At 37.7% G+C, this 10,172-nt stretch overlaps 1 protein-coding gene across 2 annotated transcripts in view; it reads left to right on the top strand.

Annotated features, from left to right (window-relative positions):
- Positions 1–805: 805 nt before the first annotated feature.
- The window catches only part of LOC108698386 (teneurin-1), a 405,073-nt gene continuing 395,706 nt past the window's right edge, over positions 806–10,172 (top strand). For both annotated transcript variants that reach the window (XM_041572726.1, XM_041572725.1), the window contains exon 1: positions 806–1,282. The gene's annotated coding sequence lies outside the window, so the exon portion shown is untranslated. The remainder of the gene's footprint in view (positions 1,283–10,172) is intronic.

Raw genomic sequence — 10,172 nt, 5'->3', positions numbered from 1 at the left:
TTGTGCAAATCTACAGGGTGCTGCTGAGATCTGCTTTGACTGGATTACTTGACCCTGAAGCAGGCGTGGGTCCTTCCGTACAGCACCTGGTACCGCAAAAGGTATTTGTTCAGGGATTTAAGCTCTCCACCTCTGATACTGCAAGCGTCTGAATTGACACAGGCATCAAAATTAATGCGGGCGTCGAAATTTGTGTTTCGCTAATTTTATGCTGGGAAATTTGCAAATTGAAACACGGCAAATTCACCCATCACCAGTTACTAGCAATTGTGATTTTTGTTCATCCTTAAGCCAGGCCCCTTTAAATATTTAACCCACTGGTGGCCAGAACACCTGCCAAACAAATGCATTATCCTAATAAATTCAAATCTTTTTTGGGGTGGTGCATTTCCCATTTTTTTTCTATTAGTATATACAACACAATTCCCTAGTAGTATAGCTTATTAAATATTAATCCATATATGTTCTGTCTATCCATCCAGGGCAAATGAAGCATGTACTGAAACTGATAAACGTCTATAGATGTCAAATTGCTAAAAATGCCCAATTTTAAAGCAAATTCTATGCATGGAAAGGCTTCTTTAATGATTTAAAGCACATAAGATCGGACAGACATTTCAGCAGCAGCAGCAGCAGCAGCAGTAGGTTCCAGTGCGTGTGTGCAGCTGGAGAGCAAATCGCAGATAGACAGCTAATGCAGCTACTGTAGCAAGCAGAGAGGCAGGACCAAGAAACGCTGCTGCTGCTGCTGCTGCTGCTGCTGCTGCTGCTGCTAAAGAGAAATATAGTCAGCTGCCTCTCCTAGCTCAGTCCATAGTTGCAGTTGCGTTTATTCCCTGCTCCTCCTCCCCTATCATCAGCAGCACTGGAAGAAGGGAACTGCTGCTCGCTCAGAGCTCAACCAACGGCCGCACAGGACTGACGGGAGCTTTAAATATTCTCGCTGCCAGTTTGCAATCCCACCCCTTCAGCCAGCGCTTGTGGTACAATCCGAGGAGCCGCTGTCTGCACCCGGGATGCTAAACGCGCCTGCTTGTGGGACTGACACTAGAAGAGCGCGTCCAAGCTGAAAACAAGTCAGCCCTCGCCGACCCCCGACATAAACGCTTCCTTGCCGCGTCCTATGGGCTGCCGAGTGCTGTGTAGCGAGGAATACAACGTGGATCTATCAGAAGCGGTCAAGCAAGGGCACCCACTGCTATAGACGATGGCAAGAAGTGCGCAGGGCAAAGGGAATCGGCGTTGGGAATCGGCGCTGCTGAAAGTTCCCCGTCTGTTGTAGGTAAGTGTCGGATATAAAGCATCCATTTGTGCAATGAAATAGGTTGTCCTAAGAATGACTATAAATATATATATATATATTTATACCGTACGTGCGTTAATTATCGCCTGTGAGGACACGGAGCGCTGTCCATGGTGCTGGTGCTACAGCAGCTCACAGTAGATGGGAGATGGGTGGGTTCAGCACTCTAACAAGTGGACAGCGCATCACAGAGGGACCTTTACATGGTCTAAACCAGGAGTCAGGCAATTGATTTTAGGACCTTATCATTTATTTATACAGTTGGGCGGCACTGTGCAATCATTTATAACAGCACATTGGGCTTAACACTGTATTAACAAAGATTATTTTATAGAATAGGATCTAAGGGTCCCCTGCTCATCAGAGCCTACAATCTACTTTTTTTTCTCTATCCTATGCTTGTGTTCCCTTGAAGGTAATAGTGCACTCTATAGTCACAACCCTAAAACTAGCAGATATGAACACACACAACGTTATACTGTACCCATGGGTCATCTGCACAAAGATTCCCACAGTGTCCCTAAGTGCGGCTGTCGCTGGTCAGCTGCAGACTTCCCGCACTAACAAAATAAGACTGTGAGTTTGGGGGGCAATACCCCTTTTTTTTTTACATCACAGCTATTTTCAGTTCCGTCGATTCCAGAACTGCACATAGCGTGCTTATTTCAGCTGTTTCAAGATGATGGGAATTAATTGGTTTCCAAGCACATATGTTAACTGTTACATGTAGATTCTGTTCTCTAGAATCTCTTTCACTAGAGCATACTACCATATAGGTTAGGAATTGGGATGCTATTATAAATTACACTGGGTATTTGTAGAGCACCACCAGTATATAGTAAGTACAGTAATCGCATGGTGTGGCACTGCAACCGTTAAACTCAGCATTTACAAAACTTGCATTTCCCAACGCTGTCAGGCACTCCAGACTAAAGTTATTGGTGGGAAGATTCCAGTCTGCCTAGAAGCACATTTTAAGAAGGAGCTGTGTTTGGCTCTAGAAAGCACAGCTACTATAAGTAACCGTCTAGTCACATCCAATCAAGATACTAGCATCTATAAAGGGAGATCACACAATCGCAGCCTGTTTGCATTGATATGGAAATATGCTTAGTTGCATGGCCATTAGAGGATAATGATCCGACTAGGTTAAGAGGGGAGCAGCTATTTCTTTTATTATAAGGAGAGGGGAAAAAATTCTGGATCTCAAAACAGATCTTGAAATCGTCTCTGCACTTGATATCCTAATTGGCTTCCTGGCGTTTTAACCCTTTCAGCAACGGCACTGCTTGTGTGACCCTCCTGGAATAACATTAAAAAATAAAATAATAACCAGCAGGCACAGTTAAGAGCTGCAAGGCTCATTACATTTCTAAATCTATTGATAGATCTCATTTTGAGACGGCCTATTTGTAATTTATTTCTGACACACCTAGACCCATAAACATGTAATGTCTGTTCTATAGATACAAGGTACAAGCGGTAGCTTACACACATGCATGTACTGAGATTTTGCTTTATTATTGATTTTAGAGCTTAGAAGGTTGCCTGCTAGAGGAAGATGATACTGTGTTTATTTTTGGTAGGACACAGAAATGTGTCAGCCTCGTATAATATGATATCCTGCTATGTGCTTAAATTGTAACGTTTACCTTAGATTTAGGTTATCCCTTTCATTGGAAATTGCTGTAAATGACATGCTTTATAAATCCACCGATTCCACGGCACTCCTTCCTTGCATCTACCTTGTGTTATTGTAGCTCCCTTAGCCTGCAGGAAGAGAGATGATACCTACTGTATATGTGGAGGAGCAGCATCAATCCACTGTTTCTAAAAGTCACACAAAATAAACCACCGTAAGGGCTTTTTTTTGTGATCGTGTGTCTGTGTGGGTTTTCCAACCGTCAGTGATATGCCATATTGATTTCACGCTGCTCCTTCAAGCTGTAACACCTTTTCTTTGTGCACATTCACCAATAAGTTCTATATACAGCATATTATTATTATGGTATGTTTATATGAATACAATTTCCAATATGTGGTCTGTTTCTATTAGTTATGCCATATATGTTTTGTATATAGTAATAGGTGGTGCGCACTATGGCACAGGTTAATCAAAGGATGAAGAGCCAAAATTCACTAAAAACCCTCCACAACCCCAATCACTTATGTAGGTGTTTGAAAAACTGATAAACCCATCTCTGCAATTCTAAAATATAACGAGAGATTCCAATTTGCCAGAAACAAGCCATATCAGTATCACATCTATTTCCTTTTGGTCAGAAGCCTTGGATGCAAAGTATAGAATGTACTAGCTTGAGTTTTCTACCTGTTTGATTTGTGAGACTCTAGGTTGCTGCTGACCTTTATGCCATGGAGCTCACTAGGTTGGTTATTTCTTTATCCAGAATTCCTACTATTCTGCACTGTCCATCATAATTTGAACCTGGCAATAAGACATTTGGGGGCACCTGGAAAAAAATTTTGTTCATATTTGGTAATCAAAGATTTTACTAATGATCACCTGTCTAGGCACCATATCTCACATCACTTAAATATATAACCAGCTTATTGCAAGATTTTGTTTTACGGTAAGGTGCAAAAAGTCTGAAGCGTATTAACTGTCAACTAGGACTGAAATGTTTTTATGGACAAGCAATACCTTGTATGGTTCATAATACTAACAGCAGTCTTACTCTGACAAGCTTCATGGTTTTATAGTTAGAGTATTTTAAGTTATCAGCCTATTTTTCAAGATCAATTAAAAACAATGTCAGAGCTTATTGTTCTGCCCAGATATATATGTTTGTTGCCCCGAGTACCAGAAACAGAGATTTATGTTCAAGCTCTCAATAAGCAACAAAACACCATCATTTTAAGAATAAGCATCTCAACATAAATACTTTCTATTCATCCAATACTCAAGCTGATGACGGCTCGAGTCTAAGAGCCGAAACGTTGAATAAACCCATTTTTTTTCATCACAAAAGACCTACAGATGAAGCCACTTGGATTTGTGAGTTAAATGCGTCATGACTCAGAGTTAATTGAAGAAACTGTGTTATCTAAAGTTATCTTAACTCATTTAATGCATTTAACCTTTTCATTAGCATACCAAAGCACCATTGTTCACAATGGTGAATGCTTTAATTAGATGGGATGTTGTGACACAGTTTTCTGTGTTAAATGAGATAAATGGGATATCTGTGTTTAGTTATTCTGTGTCAAACAGACAAACCAAAGTGGCTGCATCTGTATGAGTGCGGATTTCTTTGCTCTATTGATATTGATATATGTTCTAGCACCTAGGCATTTCCATTGTTTTCTGAGTGCACCTATCCAGTAGTTTGTTTATATATATATATATATATATATATATATATATATATATATATATATATATATATATATATATATATATATATATATATATATATATTCATGTGACAGTTGCTCAGATGGAGGGTATTCTGTTTTCAGCTACTCACGAAAACATGTTCTACCTTATTGAATCTTCAAATTTTGACAGCACTGACAAAAGATTCTAGTTTATATCTGTTAGTTTGCTAGATGGAGGAGAAATGGCAAGCAACCCACTCAGAACAACAGACAGAGATTTCAGTTTCAAGATGCACAGTTTAGCGTACTGCAAGTATAATGTGCACAGTACATAAACTGTTTAGTAAGCGAGCACTGAATAGTCTTTCAGCACAATGTACAAAATGAAACATTTTCGGTATTATATAGGATGATTGTTTTCATACTTAGCTGATCAAGGTTATATTTTTTTAATATACAATGGTAAAAACGAATGGCAAGTCCTTTCTAGATATTTGTTATGTTATGTGATACATTTCTCATAACCATGACAATGAAGACTGAAAATGGGGGAAGAGTTATGCTGCATCACCTAATAGTACAGAGTTCTGACAACCATACTGAGCCAGTTAACTCCACCCATTTTTCCCCTAATAATGCTTGAGAAAACCTTCTTACATCTCCCTTGCTCCCTAGCCACTCACCACAGATCAAGGACCGTCATCATAATTATTATCCATTATTATTTCCAGCTTTCAAAAGGGGGTCACTGACCCAGCAGCTAAAAACGATTCGTGAGGTTACACATTTGTTATTTTTTATTACTTATCTTTCTATTCATCACATCTCATATTCATATACCAGTCTCTGTCAAACCACCGCCTGGTGGGGTAATTTGGAAACTAGCAACAGGTACAGTATCCGCGGAAAATTCAATCTAGAGAGCTGCTGAAAAAAATAGTTCAAAAGCCACAAAAAGTGAAAACCAATTGCAAATTAAGAATATCTAGCTCCACGTCTTGCTAATAGTTCATTTTTAGTGAACAACCCCTTTATATGATATATACACCTATACATAAAATTGTTTTCAGTAACATTTTCAAGGCATTTCATATTTATGCAACGAGAGACATGTATGAATTACTTTTTCATCTGGAGATACAAGATAAGGATATGATAATGTTTCTGAAGAAGAAATTGAGAATGGTGACAAAGTATTCTATGAGTTGCTGTAATAATAGACAATATCATGCCTTGATGTCATCTAAGATAGCATAAATACATATTGATTGCAAAACAATCCTACCTGGTTTTTATCACGTTAACATTTTTTGTAGCCTCAAGGCATGGTGCCTCACATGGAAGGTCCCAAGAATGCTTTATAAAAGAAGATATATATATCATAGCTTTTATATATCATACCTTTTATATATCATACCTTAACTATATATATATATATATATATATATATATATATATATATATATATATATATATATATATATATATATATATATATATATAGAGATATATATATATATAGATAGATAGATATATAGGATCAATTTATGCGTATGTCTGTAGGAATAGTATCCATCGTTCAATTGCATTACAGTTTAAGGTGCTTAACGGACAATTATTTACTTAATTGCTACTTATCTAGTTTAGTGGAATTTACTCTTTTGCAGAACAACTTCCTTAAATAAAAAGAATGTGCCAACCTTTACTCTACTCTGATATTCATGCCTTAAGGCACTAGTTCAGCATGCTGGATTGCAATGGCGCCGAGACTCAGTCCTCAAATCAACTTCCAGACTAAATAAGTTCTCAAATAGGGATGGAGGGCCTTGCTAAACATTTTTCAGGTTTGTTTAATTTTGGACAATCAATTTAAAACCATGAAATCCAGATACAGGTATGGGACCTTGTTATCCAGAATGCTAGAGATCTGGGGTTTTCCAGATAATGAATCTTTCTATTCTTTGGATTTTCACACCTTAAGTCTGCTAAAAATCATTTAAACATTAAATAAACCCAATAGGCTGGATTTGCTTCCAATAAGGATTAATTATATCTAAATTGGGATCAGTTACAAAATACTGTTTTATTATTACAGAAAAAAAGAAATGATTTTTTAAAATTTAGATTATTTGGATGAAATGGAATTTATGGTAGACAACCTTCTCCTAATTCGGAGCTTTTTAGATATCAGGTTTCCGGATAATGGATCCCATACCATCTACTATCTATGAATATGTATGCCTATCAATGTCTAGATATGTACATGTATTGTTTCTTTAATATTGTATTGTTAGAAAGACAGTCATATTATTTAGCTTTCTTTTATACCCAAACATTCATCTTGATGATATTTAGGAACCTTCATCTAATCTTTATTTCTTAATGCTAACAATTTAAATTTTACAGCAGGAAATATGAAATAGTACAGGCATTTGAACAGATTTTACAGCCATGTAATAACATATATATAATAATATAATATCAACAACCTTGTTTCATTTCGGTCCTATAAAAGTAAGAACAGATACAGTAACGTTGCTATGAAACTAACAACATCTTTAAATATTTTTTCACAGATTGGATTCTAACTATGTATGTAGTAGTGCCATACAGGGGCGTAACTACCGGGGGAGCAGGGGGTGCAACTGGGCCAGGGTCCGCACCCCGGCAGATCGCGCGCGCTGCAGCCGGCTGGAGTCGGTACAAAATATTCTACCAATCCAGAGTTTGGTCTGAAAAAAAATTCTGCTTGCTGATAGGTTGCTATGTGTTACAAGCACTAGCCCAAATGGTTTCCATGATATGAGTGCTATGGGACCAGTGATTGTATAGAGCGTCAACTTACATGCTGAACTTGGTTTTAGAATATCAGATTTAATAAAGGTGCATATGAAAGATGTAGTTCACTTCTAAACATGTTTGAATGTAAAAATCAAAATATTGCCATGAACCAGTGATTGAATGCTTTGGTTGCCTTGTTTAGAGTTACTAGTTAGTGTTATGGGGTCAGACTGCTGTAACACTTTTCTGTTGGGTTGCCCACTCTGCCAATTGGTGATCCCCAGCAACTTCTACATTCTCCCTCTGGCCATTTGCCGGCTTTTATTTATATACATGCACTTTCCTCAACGCCCCTCTCGAGTGTTGTCAATGATGGTTGGGCCAGGCACAGGTATATAAGCGAGAATGAGTTGGCTTGGGTACCGGTTGAGTTGGAGTGAGTTAGGGTTAATGCAGTTCAACTATTTGTCAACCTGTTAATCATAACTTTTGATGGTTCTGTTACAGTGATGATGAATTCTCAACTTACTGATCTTTCTGGTGTTCTCAAGAGATCTAAGATATCATATAGTTCATTCTCTGGATTTAATTCTGTACTCATTGCCCATCAATTGGTGCAGCAGTATGACAAGTCATGGTAAAAAAGATGAACCAGCTACAAAGATCAGTGCAAGGATGTGTTTAATCCTGGGCTACAGCTCCAAGGATCCTTCAACATACATGAACGGTTAAAATATGCCTTGTAAGATGAAAAATATTCCAGGATAAAACAACGCAATGCTAGCATACAGAATATGTGCAAAATGGAAACAAACCCCTGTAGATTAATGAAGAAGACTGATGAAGGGACTTGCCCCCCAAAACATTATGTTTTTTTCCTGATTTGCTTTTTAAAATCACAGGGTCCTGTCTCTATTTTGCAGATATTTTGTGTGCCAACATTGGTTTGAATCTGCATTTAACAGCTTGGAGTATTGTCTCCCTTAAGTGCTGAGCACCAAGAGCTTCTTATGGATCCAGAAACCAGGGAATACTGGGATGAGATATTATAGTTGTGTTACACACTCATCCTCTGTCACCTTTGTATTGATGGTTCTTGGATGCAAATATAAAGTACGTTGAGAGTATAAAAAGGCAATTTTATAAACTGGAAATGTTTAACAGCAACAATGTTGCTTCTAATTAAAGGATATTGTTAAATACTTAATTTTGCATGGAAATCAAGTTAAATAAGTTAACCCATTTTAATTCAGTGACTGTCAAGGCTGTTTCTCTATTTTGACTTGTTTGAGTGACCTGTATAAATATTTAAACTGTAATGGTTATTTTCTTGAGTTATTTCATGTTTTTCTGTGTATAGTCAGGTAAGTTATATGGAAATTGCACCCTTATTGCAATTTGTATTGGTTTATTTAACACTAGTGATGGGCAAAATTAGGGCATTTCGCTTCGCCGAAAAATTAGTGAATTTCCCGAAACAGCATATAATATGCGTAACGGTGCCAGCGTCTCATTTTTTACGCCAGTGTCCGTTTTTGACGCCGACGTCCATTTTTTGGAGCGCCGGCACAAATTCGCAGGTGAAAAATGCGGCGGCGTCCAAAAAAACGGAAGCTGGCGTCCCATTTTTTTTACTCCGGTGAATTTTGCGGCGGTTTCGCGAATCGCGGGAATTCACGCGAATTCGCCCATCACTATTTACCACATTTGTACAGTTCTAATATATCAGGCAAATAAGCTTTACTATATGATGAAAGTAGTATTTCTTTGATGCATCATTAGCAGGTATTCCACAAGCTGCATTTGCAATATTTTGAGCACTATGAATTGCACAATGCCATTACAGGGATACCTTTTCTTGATGGGGATAGCCATTACTTTGAAATATATATATATATATTGCTACCACCACCTAGATATTCCAGGCTGTAGCAGATCAGTGTTTGTCGAGCGTAATCCTACAAAGTCAATAACACTGTAAAATCATTATTTTTATAGTCAACAGCTATTCCTTGCTCAACCAGTAGGTGGCCATAATGTATGGAAAAATGCAGTGCATCATAAATAAGGATTGGGCTGTGTCCCTATTTGAAATAATAGAAAAGAAATGAGAGAAAATAAAATTGTTTCATTATTTCTTTGTTCGTATTTTTTTTTTTCAACAAGATCATTAGATCAGTTACTGTTTGTATCTGCAATCTAGATCATAATATTGAAATATTATTATTGCCACCATTTTATCAGACATGATGCACTCAATAAAATGAAATTAGTAATTGAATTGACTGCTGCTTTCCTTTGCAGCTGTTTTCTAGTAGACGTTGCTTAGCATGCCTTAATAATAGATCAGCATTTAACCCTCTGGTTATTAAATGCTGAGTTCTTGCTGTTACAAACAAAACATTATTGCTCCATGCTACACTAGGATGATAAAAAAAAATGTATCTTCAAATCAACATAAAAAGTGTTCTACCTGGCAATCTCAACAGCAGGGATAATAGGGAGCATGCTGTTAAAATGACATGGCAAAGGTTCAGCTTCTACTGGATGTGTCTAGCCCAATGCAGGGCTCAAAACAGCTGGTTACTAGTCGTATTTGCAGACTCACAAAATGTGTTTGCAGTGGCTGGTGGGGTTCAGGGTCATGGGGAACTGAGTGAGTCAGCTTTTGCTTACACATACCTGTAAGGAAAACAAGTTTTTTTTCAAAATGCATCAGTTAATAGTGCTGCTTCAGCAGAATTCTGCA

The sequence above is a fragment of the Xenopus laevis genome, chromosome 8L (assembly GCF_017654675.1).
Source record: "Xenopus laevis strain J_2021 chromosome 8L, Xenopus_laevis_v10.1, whole genome shotgun sequence".
Taxonomy (NCBI): Eukaryota; Metazoa; Chordata; class Amphibia; order Anura; family Pipidae; genus Xenopus; species Xenopus laevis.
The sequence above is the reverse complement of the archived record's forward strand: the minus strand, read 5'-3'. Positions and strand labels throughout refer to the sequence as shown.